General features: G+C 35.9%; 1 protein-coding gene across 2 annotated transcripts in view; it reads right to left on the reverse strand.

The window, feature by feature from the left end:
- Window positions 1–26,584, reverse strand: part of EDIL3 (EGF like repeats and discoidin domains 3) — a 437,611-nt gene that overhangs the window by 164,502 nt on the left and 246,525 nt on the right. The gene's annotated exons all lie outside the window — the stretch shown is intronic.

The raw sequence follows: 26,584 nt of genomic DNA on the forward strand, positions 1-26,584 counted from the left end.
AGTGAGTGATGTCACCTGGAAGGCTGAGCAAAAGCAACTGGGCCAGCTGGGGCCAAGCCTCATATGCTCTCCCCAGAGCCACTTCTCTGCCTTTGCCAAGTTCACGCGCAAATAAAGTAGCTTCAAAGTGAAGTCCTTCTCACTCTGCAAATTCATTTTCTGCAGCGTGGCAAAGAATGGTGTCTGCATTTTATTGATCTTTCAGCTGACAAGGAAGCAGTGCCTCAAGATGTCTCACGTCTTGTTCCTGAGTGTGCTGATTAAGCCTTTCAAATAAGGGAGATGCTTGGCTGAATCTGTAACAGGAACGTACTGCTTTCATTCGCTCTATCTCAGTATCCGGACATATTCAGAATGAAAGGATTTCAAATTAAAGCCATGTAAGAAACAAATCTTTAAACATCTCCAGTCTTCTCCTTCTCTGGGCATCTCATCTTACAGGAGTGTGAGACCTCTCCTGTGCTTAGCATAGCACGATAATTGTGCTGAACACGAGCACGGGCGAAGGAATGACCTCCAATACTGCAGAAGCAAATGCTGATTCAAGCAGAAACTTCCCTCTGTGCCACCTGGACCAAGGCCTTTCTTTTATTCCTAGTGTTTGCTCTATTTTGGAGTTGTCTTGATACTGGGTTCTAAATTGGTGAGGGAGAGATCAAGGCCACTATTCCTCACACTGGGGCTCAGAGGTTAACAGGAGCCCTGAAGATGTTTTGCTTGTGAGTCTTGTCACTTAAGCTCCCCCCGCACCCCCCCCCCACACACACACACTTGCTGATTTCTCTCAGGCTATCATTTTGCTGGTGTTGCAGACTGGTGTCAGAGGAAAGAGGACAAGGGATAGAACGACGACAGGAAGTATAAGAAAGGCTGATCTCGGGAATAGGGTTTGGAGGCACTGGTTTGGTGGTAGGAGACCAGGGAGATGGGAAGGAGCTCCCTGCACATGGTGTGAGAATGTGAAAGTGGACATGCACAACACAGCCTTCCCTTCACTCACAAACCCCTGAAGAGCACCCTGGGGGTCAGCCAGCCGCTCCTCATTGCACTGGAAGTGATCACCTTAACAGGACTTAGAGTGAAAATCCCATTCGGTGATGTTTGTTTCTCTCCACACTTAGAGAATGCTGCTTTGTATCAAGACATAGATTTCACATATGGCCACAGTAACATTGCTTAGGGAAACCAGTAGCTGAAAAATCATCAAAATGGTTTCCAAAAATTAGTTAAGCATATTTGGAATTCACATAAAATGAATGTATAGCTTGGAGAAAACTCTATCTCTTTGCATCAGATGGGCTGCTTACCCTTGATAAATGCTAATTTTCTTCACAATCTTGAAGATTGATTCTGTGATACGTGGCCACTAAAGAATTTCCCCCATTCTATTAAGAACTGTATTATTTTCAATATTGAGAAGCTCAGAGGTGCCCGAGATCAATGACGAGGAACAGCTGTTTGTGCATAGTTTTTCTCTTAGATAATACACTTCTTAAAGGTAGAAACCATGCCTTTTGCATTATTTATGTTTCCAAAGCACTTAGCACAGTGCCTTACAATTGGAAGTTCTCAATATTGTGGGTTAACATACATTAAAACAAATCATTGTTGTTTTGGAGTTACTTCTCTTCCTTTCTTGAAACTGAATTAATCTTCTTAATGTAGATATTATCACTCTAAGGATTCTACATATTGGGTGGGTGTTAAAATCAGAAATTCTTTCTTGGTATGCTGGAACACTTGAAATATATAATAATTAGCTCTTGGAGGTAGGGGAAGTATCTGGAATGAAAACCAGCCTTCATAAAGTTACAAATTCAATTCTCAGCCGTCTAGCTATTTTCCTGTAAAATGTGGTTATGCTTTTCTTCACACTGTATTATCTCAAGTCAATTATGATGTACTATCAGTTTAAATTAATTGTTTTAAATTCCAGAAAAAATTAAACTCATGAATAAGCTAAATTTGAATAGGAAACTGTCCATTAATATTTCCCCAAGCTAATTTTTGAGCATATTGATGCAGAATGATAGAGTTATTTAAATAGCAGGGCCAATGGACTCTAGTATTCAAAGGTCAAAATTTGTATTGAGGTAATTCACAAAGGTCAGTCAAATCTAATATTATCATCCTATCACAGCTAATAGCATTGCCATAGGACTATCAAAGAGCACATTTTAAGATATATTCTTTCAAAAGAGAAAAGCATACGGGCTTTTCAAGCACTGAATGTACTTTTGCAGCCAGGCAAGATTTCAGTAACTTGTACTCAGGCTTCCACTTACACTACACAATTCATCTTCTACCAACTATGAAGATAACGATGTGGTCGGATGAAACATTTGTCTGTAGTGTCAAAAGCCTGCAATTCAAAAACCTGCAGATGTATACCTATTCTTGCCTTCTGACAAAACATACATCTGCACAGGAAAGAGCTAAAAAGGGGTATAATGCCGAGGTAAATGCTAAAGGTGGGATTCAGTTGCTCCAAGAAACATGAGTCGAATAACCAAATGTAAATATCCAAACACTGCTATGCAGAAGACACTTTTCCACACTTATAAGTTATTTACATCTTTTAAGTGTCTTTGGTAAATGCATATAAGGATAAGTACTGCAAGGTGTTGCCTCTGATGTTTTGTTATAGCAATATGATTGGCATGTCAAACAGATTTTTATTTGAGAGATAAATCACTCTCCCATATCCAATTATCAGCTATCTGGTCATTTTTTTCCTGTACAATGCAGCTTTGCTTTTCTTCACGCTGGATGTTATCTCAGGTCAAGTATGAAGTCTCAGTGTTCCAGAGGTCAAAAGAAACTAAGCAAGAAGAGGATAAACAGAAAGCCATTGCAGATGGCAGGTACAGCATAATGAGCCCTCTCTAATGCTAGCATACTTTGGAAAGTTGGTGGAACAAAGGATGGAGGCCCAAATGGAGCCTGGAAGTACACAGTAGATGATTTGATTATTTGAATTCTAGAGATGTCTACATGTATATTCACTGCTAAAAATATAAAGAAGCATTTGTCATAGAGAAAATAAATACACAATAATCATAGAGTCAGAGAACTGTTAGTGTTGGAAAAGGGAACTAAAAGTTCTCGCAAGTAACTTTTTAAAGTCTGCTCTCAACGTCACAACCTCAGCTCCATTATTTTTCCTCCTTCCAAACTAAATAAAAAAGTAAATCATTTGTCAGCATTTCCAGTATAGAACTGAGACAGAAGATGAATTCTTGATGATAATGCATTTACTAATCGAACATTCCTAGAGAAGAAAGTATCACAAATGCTTTGCATATAGTATTTGCAATGATTTTTGTAGTTCTGAAAGGGAAAACCCAATGTAGAATTTTAAACAAAACAAATGTAAAGCTACGAAAACAAAGGATGCTTTATGAATTTTATAGAAAGAGCATTCTAGGAGAATTTAATAGAGTAACAATTTTATTATAAATCTGTAGAAGCTAAGCCAGCTTTTCATACATTAACTCTTATGTGAGATTCACATGAGATCTATTTTATAATGTAATGAATATAGGTCAGCCTATTAAAATAAGAAATTTAACTTTTTTTTTTTTTTTTTTTAAAAGGTTATTTGAATTTATTTATTTATTTATTTATTTTTGGCTGTGTTGGGTCTTCGTTTCTGTGCAAGGGCTTTCTCTAGTTGTGGCGAGCCGGGGGCCACTCTTCATCGCGGTGCGCGGGCCTCTCACTGTCGTGGCCTCTCACTGTCGTGGCCTCTCTTGTTGCGGAGCACAGGCTCCAGACGCGCAGGCTCAGTACTTGTGGCTCACGGGCCTAGTTGCTCCGTGGCATGTGGGATCTTCTCAGACCAGGGCTCGAACCCGTGTCCCCGGCATTGGTAGGCAGATTCTCAACCACTACGCCACCAGGGAAGCCCAAGAAATTTAACTTTTGTTTCTTTTCAAAGTAATTTTATATAATAATGGTAGACCCTGATATTTTGTTATGTTCAGGTTAAATATTCATTTTTGTTGGACAATATTTGCAGGAAAAACAACTACAATGTGTATCAGAGCTAACTAATAATGCACACATATATTTCAGAGAAGTAAGGTATTAAAAACCTTAAATCTGGATTTAAATATTTAACTGCTGAAAAGAAGATAGAATATTAGCTATGTTCAACAAAATATTCATAATGAGATACATTGCTACTTTCTGGTATGTTCAAACAGAATACGTTATTATTATGTAGTCTGACCTAATGATTAAATAAATAGATATGCTTCTTATAAACTTATGTTAAGAATAGATGACAAGGAGGGAACTTCAAGATGGTGGAGGAGTAAGATGTGGAGATCACCTTCTTCCCCACAAATACAACAAAAATACATCTACATGGGGAACAACTCCTGCAGAACACCTACTGAATGCTCGCAGAAGACCTCAGACTTCCCAAAAGGCAAGAAACTCCCCACGTAGCTGGGTAGGGCAAAAGAAAAAAGGAAAAACAGATACAAAAGAATAGGGATGGGACCTGCACCTCTGGGAGGGAGCTGTGAAGGAGGAAAAGTTTCCACACACTAGGAAGCCCCTTCACTGGCGGGGATGGGGGACGGGCGGCGGGGGGGGGAAGCTTCAGAGCCATGGAGGAGAGCACAGCAATAGAGATGCAGAGGGCAAACTGGAGAGATTCCTGCACAGAGGATCGATACCAACCAGCACTCACCAGCCTAAGAGGCTTGTCTGCAGGCTGCGAGCTGAAGCTCGGGCTTCGGAGGTCAGATCCCAGGGAGAGGACTGGGGTTGGCTACATGAACACAGCCTGAAGGGGGCTAGTGCGGCACAGATAGCCGGGAGGGAGTCTGGGAAAAAGTCTGGACCTGCCTAAGAGGCAAGAGACCATTGTTTCAGGGTGCGCGAGGAGAGGGGATTCAGAGCACCAACTAAACGAGCTCCAAAGATGGGCGCGAGGCACGGCTATCAGCATGGACACCAGAGACGGGCGTGAAACTCTAAGGCTGCTGCTGCAGCCATCAAGAATTCTGTCTGCAAGAATTCTGTCACTATCCACACCTCCCCTCCCAGGAGCCTGTGCAGCCTACCACTGCCAGGGTCCCGTGATCCAGGGACAACTTCCACAGGAGAACACACGGTGCCCAGGTTGTTGCAACATCACGCCGGCCTCTGCCACTGCAGGCTCGTCCGGCATTCCGTACTCCACCCTCCCCCCGGCCTGAATGAGCCAGAGTCCCCTAATCACCTGCTACTTGAACCCTGTCCTGTCTGAGCGAATAACAGACGCCCTCAGGTGACCTACATGCAGAGGCGGGGCCAAATCCAAAGCTGAATCCCAGGAACTGTGTGAACAAAGAAGAGAAAGGGAAATTTCTCCCAGCAGCCTCAGGAGCAGCAGATTAAATCTCCACAAACAACTTGATGTACCTTGTATCTGTGGCATAACTGAATAGACAACGAATCATCGCAAAACTGAGGTGGTGGACTTTGGGAGCAACTGTAGACTTGGGGTTTGCTTTCTGCATCTAATTTGTTTCTGGTTTTATGTTTATTTTAGCTTAGTATTTAGAGATTATTATCATTGGTAGATTTGTTTATTGATTTGGTTGCTCTCTTCTTTTATATATATATATATATATATATATATATATATATATATATATATATATATATTTTCCATTTTCTCCTTTTGTGAGTGTGTATGGACATGCTTCTTTGTGTGATTTTGTCTGTATAGCTTTGCTTTTACCATTTGTCCTAGAGTTCTGTCTGTCCGTTTTTTTGGTTTGTTTGTCTTTTTTTTTTTTTTTTTTAGTTGTTATCATTGGTGGATTTGTTTCTTGGTTTGGTTGCTTTCTTCTTTCTTTCTTTCCTTTTTTATTATGTTTTTATATTTTTAATTTTAATAATATTTTTTTCTTTCCCTTCCTGCCTTCCTTCCTTCCTTCTTTCCTTTCTTTTTTCCTTCTGAGCCAAGTGGCTGACAGGGTCTTATTGCTCTGGCCGGGTGTCAGGCCTGAGCCTCTGAGATGTGAGAGCCAAGTTCAGGACACTCGTTCACCAGAGACCTCCCAGCCCCACGTAATATTAAAAGGCAAAAACTCTCCCAGAGATCTCCATCTCAAAGCTAAGACCCAGCTCCACTCAAAAACCAGCAAGCTACAGTGCTGGACACCCCATGCCAAACAACTAGCAAGACAGGAACACAACACCACCCATTAGCAGAGAGGCTGCCTAAAATCATAATAAGTTCACAGACACCCCAAAACACACCACCGGACGCGGTCCTGCCCACCAGAAAGACAAGATCCAGCTTCATCCACCAGAACACAGGCACTAGTCCCCTCCACCAGGAAGCCTACACAACCCATTGAACCAACCCTACCCACTAGGGGAGACAGCAAAAACAACAGGAACTACAAACCTGCAGCCTGTGAAAAGGACACCCCAAACACAGTAAGTTAAGCAAAATGAGAAGACAGAGAAATACACAGCAGATGAAGGACCAAGGTAAAAACCCAGCAGACCAAACAAATGTAGAGGAAATAGGCAGTCTACCTGAAAAAGAATCCAGAGTAATGATAGTAAAAATGATCCAAAATCTTGGAAATAGAATGGAGAAAATACAAGAAGCATTTAACAAGGACCCAGAAGAACTAAAGAGCAAACAAACAATGATGAACAACAAAATAAATGAAACTAAAATTTTTCTAGAAGGAATCAATAGCAGAATAACTGAGGCAGAAGAACGGATAAGTGACCGGGAAGATAAAATAGTGGAAATAACTACTGCAGAGCAGAATAAAGAAAAAAGAATGAAAAGAATTGAGGACACTCTCAGAGACTTCTGGGACACCATTAAACACACCAACATTCGAATTATAGGGGTCCCAGAAGAAGAAGAGAAAAAAAGGGACTGAGAAAATATTTGAAAAGATTAGAGTTGAAAACTTCCCTAATATGGGAAAGGAAATGGTCAATCAAGTCCAGGAAGCACAGAGAGTCCCATACAGGATAAACCCAAGGAGAAACATGCCAAGACACATATTAATCAAACTATCAAAAATTAAATACAAAGAAAAAACTTTAAAAGCAGCAAGGGAAAAGAAACAAATAACATACAAGGGAATCCCCATAAGGTTAACAGTTGATCTTTCAGCAGAAAATCTGCAAGCCAGAAGGGAACAGCAAGACATATTTAAGGGGATGAAAGGGAAAAAGCTACAACCAAGATTACTCTACCCAGCAAGGATCTCATTCAGATTCAACAGGGAAATTAAAACCTTTACAGACAAGCAAAAGTTAAGACAATTCAGCATCCCCAAACCAGCTTTACAACAAATGCTAAAGGAACTTCTCCAGGCAGGAAACACAAGAGAAGGAAAAGACCTACAATAACAAACCCAAGACAATTAAGAAATTGATAATAGGAACATACATATCTATAACTACCTTAAATGTAAATGGATTAAATGCTCCGACCAAAACACATAGACTGGCTGAATGGATACAAAAATGACACCCGTATATATGCTGTCCACAAGAGACCCACTTCAGACCTAGGGACACATACATAATGAAAGTGAGGGGATGGAAAGAGATATTCCACGCAAATGGAAATCAAAAGAAAGCTGGAGTAGCAATACTCATACCAGACAAAGTAGAATTTAAAATAAAGACTATTTCAAGAGACAAAGAAGGACACTACATAATGATCAAGGGATCAGTCCAAGAAGAAGATATAACAACTGTAAATATTTATGCACCCAACATAGGAGCACCTCAATACATAAGGCAAATGCTAACAGCCATAAAAGGGGAAATTGACAGTAAGACAATCAGAGTCGGGGACTTTAACACCCCACTTTCACCAATGGACAGATCATCCAAAATGAAAATTAATAAGGAAACACAAGGTTTAAATGACACATTAAACAAGATGGACTTACTTGATATTTATAGGACATTCCATCCAAAAACAACAGAATACACTTTCTTCTCAAGTGCTCATGGAACATTCTCCAGGATAGATCATATCTTGGGCCACAAATCAAACATTCATAAATTTAAGAAATCTGAAATCGTATCAAGTATCTTTCCGACCATGCTATGAGACTAGATATCAATTACAGGAAAAAATCTGTAAAAAATACAAACACATGGAGGCTAAACAATACACTACTACATAAACAAGAGATCACTGAAGAAATCAAAGAGGAAATCAAAAAATTCCTAGAAACAAATGACAATGAAAACACGATGACCCAGAACCTGTGGGATGCAGCAAAAGAAGTTCTAAGAGGGAAGTTTATCCGACCTCAAGAAAAAAGAAACATCTCAGATAAACAACCTAACCTTATACCTAAAGCAATCAGAGAAAGAAGAACAAAAAAACCCAGTTAGCAGAAGGAAATACTTCATAAAGATCAGATCAGAAATAAATGAAAAAGAAATGAAGGAAACAATAGCAAAGATCAATAAAACTAAAAGCTGGTTCTTTGACAAGATAAACAGAATTGATACACCACTAGCCAGACTCATCAAGGAAAAAAGGGAAAAGACTCAAATCAATAGAATCAGAAATGAAAATGGAGAAGTAACAACTGACACTGCAGAAATACAAAGGATCATGAGAGATTACTACAAGCTGTTATATGTCAATAAAATGGACAACCTGGAAGAAATGGATAAATTCTTAGCAAATCACAACCTCCTGAGACTGAACCAGGAAGAAATAGAAAATATAAACAAACAAATCACAAGCACTGAAATTGAAACTGTGATTAAAAATCTTCCAACAAACAAAAGCCCAGGACCAGATGGCTTCACAGGCGAATTCTATCAAACATTTAGAGAAGACTTAACACTATCCTTCTCAAACTCTTCCAAAATATAGCAGAGGGAGGAACACTTCCAAACTCATTCTAAGAGGTCACCATCATCCTGATAGCAAAACCAGACAGAGATGTCACATAAGAAGAAAACTATAGGCCAATATCACTGATGAGCATAGATGCAAAAATCCTCAACAAAATACTAGCAAACAGAATCCAGCAGCACATTAAAAGGGTCATACACCATGATCAAGTGGGGTTTATCCGAGGAATGCAAGGATTCTTCAGTATACCCAAATCAATCAGTGTGATACACCATATTAACAAATTGAAGAATAAAAACCATATGATCATCTCAATAGATGCAGAAAAAGTTTTTGACAAAATGCAACACCCATTTATGATAAAAAACCCTCCAGAAAGTAGGCATAGAGGGAACTTACCTCAACATAATAAAGGCCATATATGACAATCCTACAGACAACATCATTCTCAATGGTCAAAAATTGAAACCATTTCCACTAAGATCAGGAACAAGACAAAGTTGCCCACTCTCACCACTATTATTCAACATAGTTCTGGAAGTTTTAGTCACAGCAATCACAGAAGAAAAATAAATAAAAGTAATCCAAATTGAGAAAGAAGACATAAACCTGTCACTGTTTGCACATGATATGATAGGATACACAGAGAACCTAAAGATGCTACCAGAAAACTACTAGAGCTAATCAATTTGGTAAAGTAGCAGGATACAAAATCAATGCACAGAAATCTCTTGCACTCCTATACACTAACGATGAAAAATCTGAAAGAGAAATTAAGGAAACACTCCCATTTATCATTGCAACAAAAAGAATAAAATACCTCGGAATAAACCTACCTAAGGAGACAAAAGACATGTATGCAGAAAACTATAAGACACTGATGAAAGAAATTAAAGATGATTCAAACAGATGGAGAGATATACCATGTTCTTGGATCGGAAGAATCAACATTGTGAAAATGGCAATACTACCCAAAGCAATCTATAGATTCAATGAAATCCCTATCAAACTACCAATGGCATTTTTCACAGAACTAGAACAAAACATTTCACAATTTGTATGGAAACACAAAAGACCTCGTATAGCCAAAGCAATCTGGAGAATGAAAAACGGAGCTGGAGGAATCAGGCTCCCTGACTTCAGACCATACTACAAAGCTACAGTAATCAAGACAGTATGGTACTGGCACAAAAACAGGAGTATAGATCAATGGAACAGGATAGGAAGCCCAGAGATAAACCCACGCACATATGGTCACCTTATCTTTGATAAAGGGGGCAAGAGTATACAATGGAGAAAAGACAGCCTCTTCAATAAGCGGTGCTGGGAAGACTGGATAGCTACATGTAAAAGAATGAAATTAGAACACTCCCTAACACCATATACAAAAATAAACTCAAAATGGATTAAAGACCTAAATGTAAGGCCAGACACTATAAAACTCTTAGAGGAAAACATAAGAACACCCTTTGACATAAATCACAGCAAGATCCTTTTTGACCCACCTCGTAGAGAAATGGAAATAAAAACAAAAATAAACAAATGGGACCTAATGAAACTTAAAAGCTTTTGTGCAGCAAAGGAAACCATAAACAAGACAAAAAGACAACCCTCAGAATGGGAGAAAATATTTGCAAACAAAGCAACTGACAAAGGATTAATCTCCAAAATATATAAGCAGCTCATGCAGCTCAATATATATAAAAAAAAGAACCCAATCCAAAATGGGCAGAAGATCTAAATAGACATTTCTCCAAAGAAGATATACAGATTGCCAGCAAACACATGAAAGGATGCTCAACATCACTAATCATTAGAGAAATGCTAATCAAAACTACAATGAGATATCACCTCACAGTGGTCAGAATGGCTATGATCAAAAACTCTACAAACAATAAATGCTGGAGAGGGTGTGGAGAAAAGGGAACCCTCTTGCACTGTTGGTGGGAATGTAAATGGATACAGCCACTATGGAGAACAGTATAGAGGTTCCTTAAAAAACTAAAAACAGAAGTACCATATGACCCAGCAATCCCACTACTGGGCATATACCCTGAGAAAACCATAATTCAAGAAGAGTCATGTACCACAATGTTCATTGCAGCTCTATTTACAATACCCAGGATATGGAAGCAACCTAAGCGTCCATCGACAGATGAATGGATAAAGAAGATGTAGCACATATATACAATGGAATATTACTCAGCCATAAAAAGAAACGAAATTGAGTTATTTGTAGTGAGGTGAATGGACCTAGAGACTGTCATACACAGTGAAGGTAAGTCAGAAAGAGAAAATCAAATACCGTATGCTAACACATATATATGGAATCTAAAAAAAAAAAAAAAATGGTTGTGAAGAACCTAGGAGCAGGACAGGAATAAAGATGCAGATGTAGAGAATGGAGTGAGGACATGGGGAGAGCGAAGGATAAGCTGGGGCAAAGTGAGACAGTGGCATGGACATATATACACTACCAAATATAAAATAGATAGCTAGTGGGAAGCAACCACATGGCACAGGGAGATCAGCTCGGTGCTTTTTGCCCACCTGTAGTGGTAGGATAGGGAGGGTGGGAGGGAGATGCAAGAGGGAGGAGATATGGGGATATATGTATATGTATAGCTGATTTACTTTGTTATACAGCAGAAACTAACACACTGTTGTAAAGCAATTATACTCCAATAAAGATGTTTGAAAAAAAAATAGATGACAAATATAAAGTTTTAAACTACAAATAATCCTATGACTGCCCATTAGGAAGTTTTACATTTTGAAGAAAACAGTCACAACTAGAATTTCATGTTTTTTCTTAAGCTTTTAATTAAAAGAGAACTTAATGTGTCTCATACTTTGGAATTATGTGAAAGACTAGTTTCTCCAGAAGCTTTCATCTAACTCATGTTGGACAGCTCACCAGGAATTAACCAGGAATCCAATAAAGGCCAATAAATCACAAACATAAAATAAAGCCCAGTCCTTAACCCAAAATGGAGATGGAAGAATTATCATGATTTCTAAAAATTCCTGTGCAAATGAGGAAAATAGTGATTTACTTTTTTAGGGATCCTTCACTTTAGTCTCATGCTTCAAAAAGTTACTAAAAGCAGTTATTTTGTAACTTAATGTCATTAGGATACAGCAAGATATGAATACTATTATTAATATACAGGAATGATAAATTACACAAAAATAAATAGAACCAGGGATATAAATTTTACCTGCATTACTAATATTTCATTCATTGAACAATTTTTTCAATTACCCAATACCTCTTTAGCTACAGAAATAAGAAATGACTGTGTGAACTATAAATTGCTCAGGTAGGGGTTTACGACAATATTTTCTTGGCACCTCAGTACTTTCAAAAGTTATCTGCTCAGCTAAACCAAAACAACAAAGAAAAAAAGACAATAGAAACACTCATTTTATATGAATAGAATTAAAGGTCCACAATTTCATAGGATCATACAGTTTACAAATGTAAGTAATTTATCTGGGAAATAAGGTAACAACTAAGTGTAATACACTGGTGACTTGTGATGTATGTAAAGTGACTTATCGAGTCTTAGAGAATTTTCTGTTATATCAGTTCTTCAAGACTTTTCATTGCAAGTTTGGTTAAGGGCATGAACAAAAATGCAGTTCCAGGTATCTGTATTTTTAAAAACCTGGGTGATACCAATATATAGCAAAGTATGGAAACTGTGAGTTAATCATCTTTACTACTGGGAAAATAACACCCACCTTAGGTTTGTGTCATAGGTTAGAAACAATATATGGTAAGCACATAGTAAACCATATGGCAATCAATATGCCCTTAGTGAATGGTAGCTCTTCCACTGTAATTGTTATGGTTGTTATTTTATTGTTAGAAAGCAAAAGTTAGAGTTAAAAGTTATGGTGGGAGAGATTGACTTCCACTGTAAATACCTGAAGAATCCAAGATTGAAAAATATACTGCCAGTTCAGCTAGGTTTTACATGCATTTACTTCTTATTCAGGAAATAAAAGAAGAGTAGAACATCTGCTCCCATTTCCCATACAAAATATTCTTTAATAAAAATTAAAATACATATATAAGCACAATTATTAATCATGAACAGTTACTGAAAATGATTCAAAATGTCATGTCACTTGGCGTCTCCTTAATATTATATTCATCATCTGATAATTCTGTCACCAAAGCATTCAAACTGTCAGATAAATCTCTGCCTGGGGGAAATGTAAACTATAGCTTCTTACAATGAATGAACACGAAATGATTCCCCACAGTATAGTGCCAGACTCACTGGAAATAAAAATAACCAATTAAATAATCTCTTTTTAAAATAGGTCTGTGACTGGCAGGCACTTTTCTTCATTGTGGTGAAAAATAGGGGTCTCTCCTATGGAAAAAGTCTCGTATTAACACTTTGATAAACCAGATTACAACTCTGAAAAGTGCCTTTATAATCAAGTTTTTTTTCCCCCAATTTAATATCCGAGTAATCCTATCTTTAGGTTAGATGGAGATAAAGTTTTAGCTGGTGGCAATTTTGTTGCAGTAATCAAAGAAATCTCATTTCCTCAAGTCCATAACTGAGAGTAAAGTAACAAACTTTTTCTCCCCAAATTGAGTAATACCTGATTCCCATATCTTCAGCATAACCATTTTTGCTTCATCATGACTTATTTTTCCAATCAATGTGAGAAAAATGTTAATATTCATTGCTTCAGATTTCCAAAGACATAAAGAGGATGGATTGGAAGAAAAATCATGAAATGCCCCTTAGCACCTAGCCAACTCTTTTTTTGATCTGATTTTGAGGTATATGAAAACCATGCACGAATACTGGTTTTTTCTGAAGTGTCAAATAAACAAAGTAAAATGAAGAGACAGTTTCAGAAGAAACTTCTTTCCTCCAAAGGTATGGATCTTTTCTCTCACTGACATTCCTGAAGAATAAAAATGAAGCCTGAACATATTTATTGCAGAGAAAAATATGTCAGGCATTTCGGCCTCAAAATGACCCCATGAATAGCAGTTTCATTCCCAATTTTAATTAAGGCAACTGAGGCTTGGAGAGGTTAAATAACTCCCTTAAAGTCACAGAAGGAAGATTTGACCCCAGGTGAATCTATTACCAAAGGGTCATGATAAACACTGTGATACAATCTGTTTGCCAGGGACACTGTTTGCTGCATTATGTCTTAAGCAGTGTGGAGAAGTGATGAGAAATGACAAGCAGGGCACTTGGCTATCATGTTTATAAAGACAAAGAGTGGTAACCTAGCTCACTTTGTGTTCTTCCTCATTGTTTCTGCCATGGCTTGTAGACTGAAGGGTCAACATTGATTGTTATTCATTAAACATTTAAAAAATATTTGTTGAACCTCTTCTTTGAGCAAGGCAGAGGCATGACATTTCATACTCCAGTCTTTTAAGGTTCAAGTGATGCTAATTTAAATGCTAATGATGTTAATTTAGCATCATTTTATAGCTAGAGATCCATAGAAAAGGACGATAGTGAACTGCCTACCTCAATGTTTTCTACGTCTTTATTTTTCTTCTCTCTCTTGCTCTTTATTTTCTCCCTACAGTATATGAACTGCTTTCAATGTTCACTTATAAGAAAGCCAATTATGATATAAGGCTTTATTCTCTGGTTAATGAAATGCCTCTGGCTAAATTTTGGAGGCAATTGTTTTCCATGTTAATATTTTCAAACAAGAAATTAGCATCTGGGTAAGTATCACAACATTAGTCTAATTTAGGATACAAAGGTTTGCGCATAATTTCCAAAAGTTGTATCATTACTTTATCAAGAACTTTGTGTTCTAACCCAGAATTGCTTTTGTAGTAGCTGTTAATTTTTGTTTTTCATAGCTTTATATTTTAGGTGCACAATAATCATTAGAAAAATAAACAGACACCAATTAAACATTCATGTGCACATAGACTTGGATTTCCCCAGTATATTTCTCTTTTCTCTCATATTCACTTTATTGTAGATCCAAGATTCATTATCTGTGCCAACAGATTAAAAAGTAAATATGAAGAAAATAAATCAATTGATTATATTTACTCCACATACCTTACAATCATTTTAAAATTCAGTTTTAACTCCCATTTTTCATAAGCATGGCTATTTAATAACATGAATTATTAACTGAAACATGATTTTTACAGTATTTATCTGCTATCAATACTCTCTGGTTAAAGTAGAATACTAAAAAAAAATTCATTTCAACCAGTAATAAAAACAGCCTGTAGACCATTTACTTGGCTAGCCAGCTCCTGGAACTTCAAAAACTGTATGTACTATTATATTCTTGGGAGTAGAGAGGCTGCTACTAGAATATAAAACAGTCATTCCTTTTTACTTATATGCTGTTAAAAAGTGTAAGACCAAGCCCATAAAATTTTCCAATATTTTTCTTTTTTAAAATTCAGTTAAAATTTGGATTATATGTATCTAGTGGTCTGTTCATTATGTTTAAATAAGTGATAACCTGCTTCCCATTTTTATGTTAATATAGATGAAGGCATCTCTCCTTTCTCTCTCTCTCTCTCTCTCTCTCTCTAACATTTTTTTCTCTCTCTCAAGAAATCTTAGCTACTCAACTGCCTGGGTTTGTCAAATGTCTAATCTATCCATGCAGGGAATTGAGGTGTTACAGAGACTAGGAAAGGAAGTACATTGAAGAAACAATGTCTACTCTTGAAAAACTTTAGATCTGATATGGGATTTGACCAACTAGACACATGTTAGACACACACTAGAAAGAATAAAGTAACAATAAATAAATGTTATAAGGGCAGTCTTTCGTAGTGTACTCTAACTGGTGGATTTAAATGGACTCTATTTCAGGGGCTTCCGTGGTGGCGCAGTGGTTGAGAGTCTGCCTGCCAATGCAGGGAACATGGGTTCGAGCCCTGGTCCGGGAGGATCCCACATGCCGCGGAGCAACTAGGCCCGTGAGCCACAACTACTGAGCCTGCGCGTCTGGAGCCTGTGCTCCGCAACAAGAGAGGCCGCGATAGTGAGAGGCCCGCGCACCGCGATGAAGAGTGGCCCCCGCTTGCCGCAACTAGAGAAAGCCCTCGCATAGAAGCGAAGACCCAACACAGCCAAAAATAAATAAATAAATAAATAATTAAAAATTTGCATAGGTTGAGCAGAACTTAATTGAATGATTAAAAAAAAAATGGACTCTATTTCAGAACGAAAAGAAATTAAAATGCTAATTTTGTTTTCCAAGTGTTCTTTTTTAGGCATATATGTAACTTTGTAATCAGAAAAACAAAATGTTTAAAAAAACATTAAAGGGGTGCTCTCTTCGGCAGCACACATACTAAAAAAAATTAAAGGGTCATTCAAAACAAGTGAAAGGTAAACAGTTTTTCAAGTTAGACCATCAGAGAGGCTATCACCTGTTGCTAAGTGCACAGAGATACTCACTAGAAACTACTTGATAGATAATTGTGCCTAGAAAAAGATAATTAATCTATTTTCTAATTAAGGTAGAGGTGTGTGTGTGTGTGCACGTGTGAGAGAGAAATGTTGTGTAATGATCTTATTGGTTTTGAATTATTCTGAACACATCTCCATATTTGGGAAGGGTAATCTGTGGGCAAATACACTGGCTTCTACAGATATGGCCTGACGTAAATAATGGTAAAGTATTCATACGATGGGAAATACAAATGGACAGCATGAATTTATGCATCATTTTCTTTAGTATTAATCCATATTTTTATTTTATTGATTTAAAAATCATTACTTGCAGAGCTTAGCTTAGATATAAATGCTTGCTAGTAGTATATTTTTTGGAATGGTCATGTTACTTAAATTTCTGTTTTATTATTAAGTTAATAGACTTTAGTGAGACAAAGATCCCATTATTGTGTACCATTTTCTTAAGTACCATTAACATATCAATGATTTTAAGATGCATCCCAAATTCAGAGATGTTAGTATAAAGGCATACATTTTAGAATTGTGGAAATGAGGAAATGTATATGATGAATGTTTATTTTTTCTTTTAGGGGTGCATGTTTTAATTTTTTTGGACAATTCCCATATTACTGGTATTAGGCAATTAGGCACTTCTACAATTGATACAGTTAAACCAGAACTATAAAATTCTCTCTTCCAGGTCATATTAGAAACCAAAAATCTGAGGGCTTATTATCAGACTGGGAAAATGAAAAAAATTTTTTTTCTTTTACATTGGCTTATCCATTTCATTGCACAGAATTTTATATATTACTGTGTAATATTTTCAGGCAACAGTGCCATTATCCCCAGAATATAAAAAAATTGTTTTACTTTTTATGACTAGACAAAACACCAGGACACAGTTAATACTTCTGTGGGGACTTTCGTAGTGTTCTGCATAATGAATGAACTCACTTAGGCTCCTATAATAAAATCCACCTGACCGCTCAAAAGGTTAAATGTGTATAAAAAGCTGGTATTTTGCTATGCTAGGAAGAAGAGTTAAGAGACACTAAATGAATTGTTTTTCCTTCTCAGATACAATTGTAAGCTTATTGCTTTTTTGTGTTATAAGTAACCTTTTCATGTGCAATCCATAGCACTATTTATTATTCATTAAAAGAAGCTACCCCAGGTAAAAATACTGTTGTAATTGAGGAATATTCAATAACTTGAAATTCATTATTCATGCAAAGAAGGAAAGAGAATTAAAAATAGGGAAAAGCAAAAATTCTGAGAATCTATGTGACCTGGAAACAGGAATAAAGACATAACGAGAAAGCAAGACAGAGGCCCAAGTGGTACATAAGCCTTCTTTATAGTTCACATGTAGTCTTGAAAATAGCCCTCTTAATGAAATAAATCGAGTGGGTATATTTTTCCTACAATCAAATAAAAAAGCCAGAAAAAGTACATCAGAGCAATATTTCAAATTTCTTAATGTCAATGACCTTGTGTTATATATTTTGATAGTTGTCTCAGCATCTAGCATCATGCTATTTTCATAGTCCTGTTGCAAAAGATCTAGGTTGTTAGATGTCCAGTCATTTCCACCTTTTTATTCCAGTCCAGCCCTCACAGATCTGTGCAAACTTATCCTCCATAAAGAAAGAAGTCCAAGTAAATGATAGAATCACATGAGTCTTGGAAGCGTACACTGCTTAAAATAACTCTAGGTACCTGTAAACTATGAAATAAGAACTAAATTCGAAAATAGACTTAATTATGCATTTAGTGACAATACCCTGATGCTTTAAAACTGATGTGAACATCAACTAAAAATATAACTTAATAGATTGGCTTTTTTTTTTTTTTTTTTTTTTTTCTCATGTAATGAGCAATCCACATTTACTTTGTACTTGATGCTGTGATTCTGGACCACTAGCAATTTTTGGTTAACTCATACACAAGTTGCATTCTTTTAAAGCAACTGTGTATATGCCACTGGCAACCCAAATAACTAAATTGATTATAAAATTTTACACAGATTATAATTGGTTTTGAGAAAATTAAAAAGGTCCTGGTAAAAAGCAGAATGTGCTCTACTTCAGACTGTAGCCCTTGGACGGGAGGGATATTCTTTAGTTTATCTCTTTTCTCTCGTCTTTTAAATATGGGTTAGTATCCATATCTAACTCAGAATACATCAATTCTCTATAGGGTTACAAACTTTCTAAACCTGCATTGTTGGTGAGAAGCAACAATGGGTTCAGTAAAAACTCAACCCTGCTATTAAAACACCTGTAAACACAGTGACAAAAATGTGGCTTAACAGTATCATCTTCTGCTATTTTGCTTATATTTTTTATACATGGAGCTAGAGAACAAAACTCAGAAGCAAGCCTAGAAATGGACATTCAGTGAAAATGGATCATTAATAACTTTTATTTCCAAAAGCTTCATCCATATTATCCAGGAGGAAAAAATATCTTTTGAAACCAATAAGCCAATAACTCAGGATTCTGAACCTTTTCTGCACTATGGATATTTCTATCAGTTTTGTAAAGCCTAGAGGCCCTTCTCAGCATAATGCTTTTGAGTTCATAAAATGAAATAGACAGAAGTACAAAGTAATTACCAAAATATTTTAAAATGTGTGATACAATAATACGTATGCTTATCTATTAACACATTAAATAACAGAGGTGGTGGCAGGACGACTATAATTTCTTATAGTGAAAACGGTAAATGGTATTTTCAGCTATGTACAACAAGTCCAATGTGGTATGAAAATATCTGTGATTTCTATTAGTGACAAAGTCATTGGTATTGCTAATACGATGATTCATTGTTGCCTACATTTGTAATGGATAGAAATTCTAAGTTTCAGGGAGCCATTAGTAAAAATAAACATACGATTTTTGTTTTCTCATCAAAAAACACAGACACCCTGAATTCTATCCATCCCCGAAGATCCTGTACCCTTGGTCAAAAACTCTGCATTAAGCACTTAAGGGGGTGGGACTGAGAACATCCTTTATATTAATCTCTGTAGGAAAGTGCTCATGTTTTGTTATACTGAAAACTATTAACAGTGGTAGAATCCAGGAATAATTCTAATGGGAAAGGAAAAGGCATTATTAAGTGACTGCTGAGTGGATATGAGGCAACATTTATAAATGAAATAGTCGTTTTATGGATATTCAAAAAGTTGTGTGTCTGCCTGAGTGTACCAAAAAAATATAAAGTGAATTTTATTTTGAACATACCACCACAAATATCCTCGGATTTCTTGGAGCTAAGAGGTGCAGTTTTAATTCTTCAGTGTTTTGTAGTTAGATAATAGTGCTGAGTATTTATAAGCTCCCTTATTATAACTATAGTTCTGTCCATTTTTCCTGTCAGAATAGTTTATTTTCTGTCCCTGCTCCTGTTTTCCTTGAATTTTAGTATTGAATTTACTGACTTTGCTCTGACTCTACTTCTTTTTATAGAACCATATTCCTCAAGTTCAATTTATTTTTAAGTTGGATACTTTATGTGTCCATTCCCTTTAGAGCTCTAAAAAGAATGTGTATTATTGACCAGATAAAGCTGTTAAGGTAACTATTATGAAATATATTTTTAGGTCCTTGGCCACCTTAATGGCTCTTTGAGTTTTAAGATATGTTCAAAGTCCAGCGCACTATAATCTGGGAGGAGTGGTCTGTGGCTATTATTTCTTCCTCAGCACCTGCTTGATCTGGAAGAGCTGCAATCTGGCATTCTCTTTACCACCCACCACAATTATTTAAGGACTAATAATGATTTCAGGATCCAAGTTAAAAAGTCTTTTCTTAGGTATCCATCTCCTTGACAAGCTCCTGTTTTGGAAACACTATTTTCTTTGCCCTCTCTAAGTCTTGATTCTCAATTTCTCTAATTACTCTTTTATTTTTTGTCCTTTTGCAGATAGAACTTCTTTATCTTAAATTCTATCTTTAGTAATCTTATATTCTTTATTCTTTTTAATATCTCAGTTGGCACTAACATTCCATCTTACCACTTCACCATTCTCATCTGATTCTTGAATCTGAGTCTTTGTGACCTATGCTTCCCTGAGTTATCACCCGCATTTTAATAACTAGCTGTCCTAGCTTACCAGGATGTGTCAATTGCACCTATAATTCAATATGCTTATGCAGGAAAGAAATCTGTTGGGCCCTTCTCCTTCAGGTGAAGAAGAATGCTTTGAAGATGAAACTCAAAACATGTACGAGGCTCTTTGTGTTACACGCTGCTGGAAGCTATCACTTCCACGTCTGCTTATGTAGCTGACAACTGCAGCCAGGGGCATGCTGGGATTGGAGTCCCGCCCAACTCAGCTCCTTGGGTGCCAGTAAAATTTTACTGCTACTATTTGAAACCCTTGGGATTTCAGGAAATCCTGGAAAACTGTGCACATCTGGTAAAAGATCAGAAACCATCTATGTTCTTTTCTTTCTCCTATTTGAGAAAAGCATTATTTATCTCAGCTGTTCAGTGACTGATAAAAGCAGAAACCACAGTGATTTGTGCTTGTAATTTCCCCATTATGAAACAACGATTTCAGCCTCACTTTGATATTCAGACCCAAAATTTCACCTAAGTACCCAAAAATGCCATGGCAACACATGTAAAGAATAATGACTAGCCCACAAATTACATTTTAACCATGTTTCAACTTTCAAGTCCTAGGGTGACTTCTTTTCTAGTAGTTTCCTTATAGAGAGATTTTTGGTTTTCTGTAGTGTAATATTGTATTTGAGTTCTACCTTTATTTTTTTTCAAGGGTGAGGATGGGGTGATGGTTGAAAAGATTGATATTTACAGTCTGAGAAAAATACAACATTTCTCAATCATACACTACCGTTCTAAATGTTATGAAGATGAAATCAAGTTATCCTGTTCCCAAACTCTCCTGATCTCTGCATATTTTATCTTACTTGGTTTCTGAGATAGGTAAGATATATTAAAATGAGTTTTAGCCTGGAGAATAAATGCAAAACTAAATTTTAATCCCTGGACATATGCAGTTTAGTACATAATGGGAATGTTACATATTTTGAAAAACAAGAAGGTCTTACTGAATGTTTCAGTAATTATTTGTAATCAAATACAAAATACAGTTAATAAGAATCTGATTCAATTTGTTAGATGTATTTAGTAAGTCCTAGGGGGTCTATTTGAGCATTCTGCAGATATTTTTTCTGTCTTTCCTTTTAGATTATCACTTTAACGTACAACAGGTGAACTTTCAAAGTGTGATATGTCTGAACAAAACTGTTGGGCAACATTTGGAAAAATATACCCAGAGGCAACTGATTGAAGATGGAACTTCCGTGTCAGACACAGAAAATCCAATTCGGTTTTGTCATTGAGTCAATTTTTTGTGTTTATTGTTGCAAAGACTTCATCCTGCAGTAATGTTGGAATCACTTCTTTCCTTGAGGGCTATTGATATTTTTGCACAGTATTCTGGTTTTTTTGTACTTATTGTCATGTCTTTAAAAAGAATGTGAGAAATTAAGTTAAAATAATGATCTATACTCAAGTATTTATAGTTATGGTTATTTCCACTTATATCTCTATATATTTATGGGTAGATTTTTAAATATTGTGTATATTGGATTAACATTATACAATTAATCTTGAATATAAAACTTTCATCAACCCATAGTCGATTTCTTTCTTTTTTTTATGTTCACAAAAGGTGACAGCCTGAGGTAAGCTGTCCTTCTCCTGTCCTATTGGAGTTCTGGATTAATTCCTATCCTATGTATTCAAGGAAAGTAATCTTACATTGATATTAGGCAATGCATTCAAAGACAAAAATTGTTGCAAATCACCATTTCAAAATTCTAAAACAGAGCAGCTATTTTTTATCTGGAATAAAACTAAAATTAGCATTAATAATTATTTTTCTTTGTTTTTTGATTTCTTGTTACACTTGCAAAAGTTAAAGCCTATTTTGGTGTTTTAAAAATCCCTTGTAGTTGCATAAAAAGATAGTTTATGAGATGGATGATTAATATATAAATATTCTTGCCATCAACTAGTCTTGACCCCATATTGTCAAAGCCTAAAAGGTAAGTGATCATTCTGAAAACCTCATCATATGATTATCATACAGCAATCAGAGCTCATCCACTTAATATTAAGATTCTTAAGGACAAAGGGTCTGTTTATCCTTGAGCATATTGTCCTTCTTGTAAAATTTTCATCTCCATAGCCTGCCCTCTGTTTGGTACCTACTATATGTGCTTCTGGCCTCAGTTCAAATGTTGCTTCCTTAAACTCCCCGAAACAGAACAGGCACCCCTGTCACGGCTCCTTCTTCTTTTCGTTCATGGTACTTATCATGTTTTGTCATTAGACATTATGTAATTCCTGTTTTTCTCTCCCACTAATCTCTATACTCCATGAGAATAGGAATTGAATTTAACTGCCACTGTCGCCCCAGCTCTAGGGGGTGGCTAGTGTTGGATACAATTTGGTAAATGAATTAATTCATTAATACATGTTCTGAAAATTCTGTACATAGTTAAGAAAAACTCAATAAATATTTGTGGCTAGTTTATTTATTGAACACATAATTATATACATTCAGTATGTTTTAATACTGGACTTAACACAATTTTATTAAATTTACGTCTTAATTCTCATCTTTACTTCCTTATAAACACCTTTTATTTTTAAAACTCTTTATTTTAATCAGAATCTCTTATATTTTGCTTTTGGATCTATGTCATAGCTGGATATAGCAGAATAGAAATTTAGTGTTAGGATAAAACTATAATCTCTGACCATCTATATTCGATAAGAAAATACTGAAATTATTTTTCCACTGTTAGTTGCTGTTCATCATTCACTAAAGTACCCCATCAAGTAACAGTGACAGCTTACAATAATTGTAAACATAAAGAAATGAACTTAGGTGTTTGTGGTTCAGAAGTATGTTATGATGTCATATTTTTCAAAAACTAAAGCAACTCCTATCTCCTATAATGGTTTTGGTTGAATTAACAATATTTGTTTATTAAAAATTATGTTAATGTCACTGGATTTCCTAAATTTATGTACTTGTAAACATGGTATGCAAGGCATTAAAGCTGACTTCTACACATTTTGTTCTCAATACACACAGTCAATTACTAAAGATAGGCAGTTGTTTAAAAATGTTAAATTTCACAAAATTATAACAAAAGAAAAAGGGGACTAAACTAGATTTAACTTTTTAGATAACTCAAAATCCTTGTGTCTACTTATTTATTTATGCAATTATTTGCTTTTTTACAAAATGTATTGACCTAGGTATTTTACTAAATGGTTGATTTATAGGTTTCTCATTCCAGTTCATCACCATTGTCCTTTCAAGCTGTTTATGAAAATGGCTATCTGAACACTTGAACTTACATCATTTAAAAGTGACAAAGGAATATAAATTAGAACTTAAATTAGAAGAGTATCTGTAATACTGTAATAGATATTATGGAAACATCTAAACGATTTTCACGTATCAATCAAAAGTAACTTCAATTAAAATAAAAAATAATCAAACTTAAATCCCCTGTAATAGAAAATGAAGAATAAAACTAAAAAATAACTGAGATTTCTCAGAGTCAATGATAAGTTGTATGAACCGTATATGGAAATCTAAACTGAAATTATATAAATCAAATGTATTATTGCCTTAACTCACCTGTAAATATTAATTAGGAAATAATTAGTGTGAAAATTACAGGCAGATCCCTTGCCAAGTATTAAAACATTTGTTGTTAACATCTGAACAATTATATTGTTACTGAAAATGTTTAATAGGTGATTGATACGTATAATAATTATTACCACATAGTTAGGCATTGTGTTATAATAGATAGGGTTAAATATAAATTTATTCCTTACAAAGTAAAAGTACTTAATAGCTATATTAATTAAAGACATACATTATAAATAAAGAAGTCACATAATTAAAAAAATAATATTAAAGTAGCATCTCAGCATAAACATCTTTCCTTTAATGGTTTAACTGAAAATGAATAAATATACTTAGGTTTTTAAAATGTAGAATCTCATTAATATTAAAAATATTTCATTTAATTACCCTGATAAAGGTAGTAATAATAAATTGATTCAAATTGAAGGTATGGTAAATATGAGAAAAATGCAGAGAAAAGGTTAAGATCTGAGAAAAACAAATCTTTTGATGATAAGTAGACAGATATCAAGATCAGTCTGTCTACACCCTGAAAAAAGCAACCTCCAAAATTACCACTTTCATATTTTCAAGGCTCATTAGTAGTAGTAGTTGGTCAGATCATAGCATTCATATGTCTGTTGATTATTTGAAATGAGTGAGAAATAAATATGTGATCTCAGATAAACTATCAAGATGTCTGCATGTAGAAATGGCCTAAAATGAGAAACAGATCCCTGTCTACCTCTCTTATTTCAAATCCATTTGCATAACCCCATTGCAAAATATACTAAAACTTAATTAACCCATCAGTACAAATAAGAAAGAAGTGGCACAAGTGAGGCAAATATAAGTGCAGCAGCCCCAAATTAGAATGACAGCTTGAATGTGAACACAAGGATAACGATACTTCGGTATGGGTGTCCTCTAACCCCCCAGCAGTTAGTCGCCATCATTCTCCTTTCCCTCTCTCACATGAAATATCTGCTGAAACAAATGGCTTGTCTCCCATTATTGCAGGTGTAAGCTGACCTAGTGGACCCCTGTGGGAGAGCATACAAAGCCTGAAGGAAGTTCATCAATCTTACTTCAGAGTGGAAGTACGCAAATTGGTTATAAGCTATGTAATGTCAACTCCTAAGATCTTAAACTCAATCAGCTGGGAGCTAGCATTACCTGCAACCTGCAGGTGCTTCTATATGCCATGTAGTGAGTGAATGTTCTACGTTCTCAATGCATATCACTAAATCATCACTGTGGCAAGATGCATTTTCTTACTGTGGATTTTCTAAACATTCTAAAAAGCCACAGAAAAAAAATAAAACCATAGCCTCAGAAACCTAGACAATGGGAAGAATCAGAATCCTTAATTTATTACATACTCTTATAAATCAATGCAGTAAAAACAAATACCCCACGAGGAACATATTTTAGAGTGTACCTTAGGTGACCTGTTCCGATATCTGTCAGGGCACAGAGATGAACAGAGGGAACGGTAGAATGTCAGAGCATACGATAGGTTAAGGGAGGCACCTCACTATCACATGCATGTTCAGAGAGCAGTCTGGATTTACATATAAATATTTTACAAATATAAAACCAAGTCAGAGAAAAACAAAGAATTTCATTAAATGCAATAGCAAAGACACTAGATGCAAACTAATGGCCATTAAGTTCAAAGTCTATTTCAATACATCCTTCCTAACCTATCAGCTTTCTTTCTTTTCAAGGGTATTTTCAGATGTGGTGACCTCAGTAAAATCTCTGATGGAGGGATGAATAGGCTTTAGTCATTGGTTTCAATTTCTAGCTCACATCAAGGCCTCCTTCCATTTTCAATAGGTAGGAAACCAACTGGCTGTCTAATTGCTCCTTGGTCAGTACAGAGGGCAAAGGCTGACCAGGCAGCCATATTCAGGTCCCATGAACCAAAAGAAAAAAGATGCAAGAGCTGGGTCTGGGTGGGCCAAGGACCAGTTGAAACTGAATTTAAGTTAACTTAGTGGGTGGTCAGTTAAATGCTTTATAGGAAGGTTGCTAGGTTTATGACTGGGTGGCTATTGGTCATCTAGTTGTATGATCAACCCGCTTACTCATACTGTCCTTTCCTTCCATTCATCCATGCCTGAAGCTTCCTTTATTAACTTATGCTCCATGTCCTTCTCCAATTATTTTTAAGCTTAGAAATATTTTCCCCCATCCAAGGTATTTCTTTGATATTCACAATTTCATTATTTTAATGAAGTTTTTCAGGACTAGGGTAATGAGAATCTCTAGATCATCATTTTGTTTATATATATAACCCAAATAAATTCTTCAATAATTATCCTTGTTTTATTTTATAAATTACCATTGTCAAGGAGGAAGAAAGAGAGGGAAAGTGAGAAATAAAATTGTTACTCTGGCTAAAGAGAGAGAGAGAGAGAGAGAGAGAGAGAGAGAGAGACAGAGTGTGTGTGTGTGTGTGTGTGTGTGTGTGTGTGTATGTATGTATGTAAGAGACAAAGTGGAGGTGGAGGGTGCTTTCAAGTTTATCTTGCTCAGCTCTATCCAAAGAGATATCATTCTCGGTTTAGA

Source organism: Balaenoptera acutorostrata, chromosome 2 (assembly GCF_949987535.1).
Source record: "Balaenoptera acutorostrata chromosome 2, mBalAcu1.1, whole genome shotgun sequence".
Lineage (NCBI taxonomy): Eukaryota > Metazoa > Chordata > Mammalia > Artiodactyla > Balaenopteridae > Balaenoptera > Balaenoptera acutorostrata.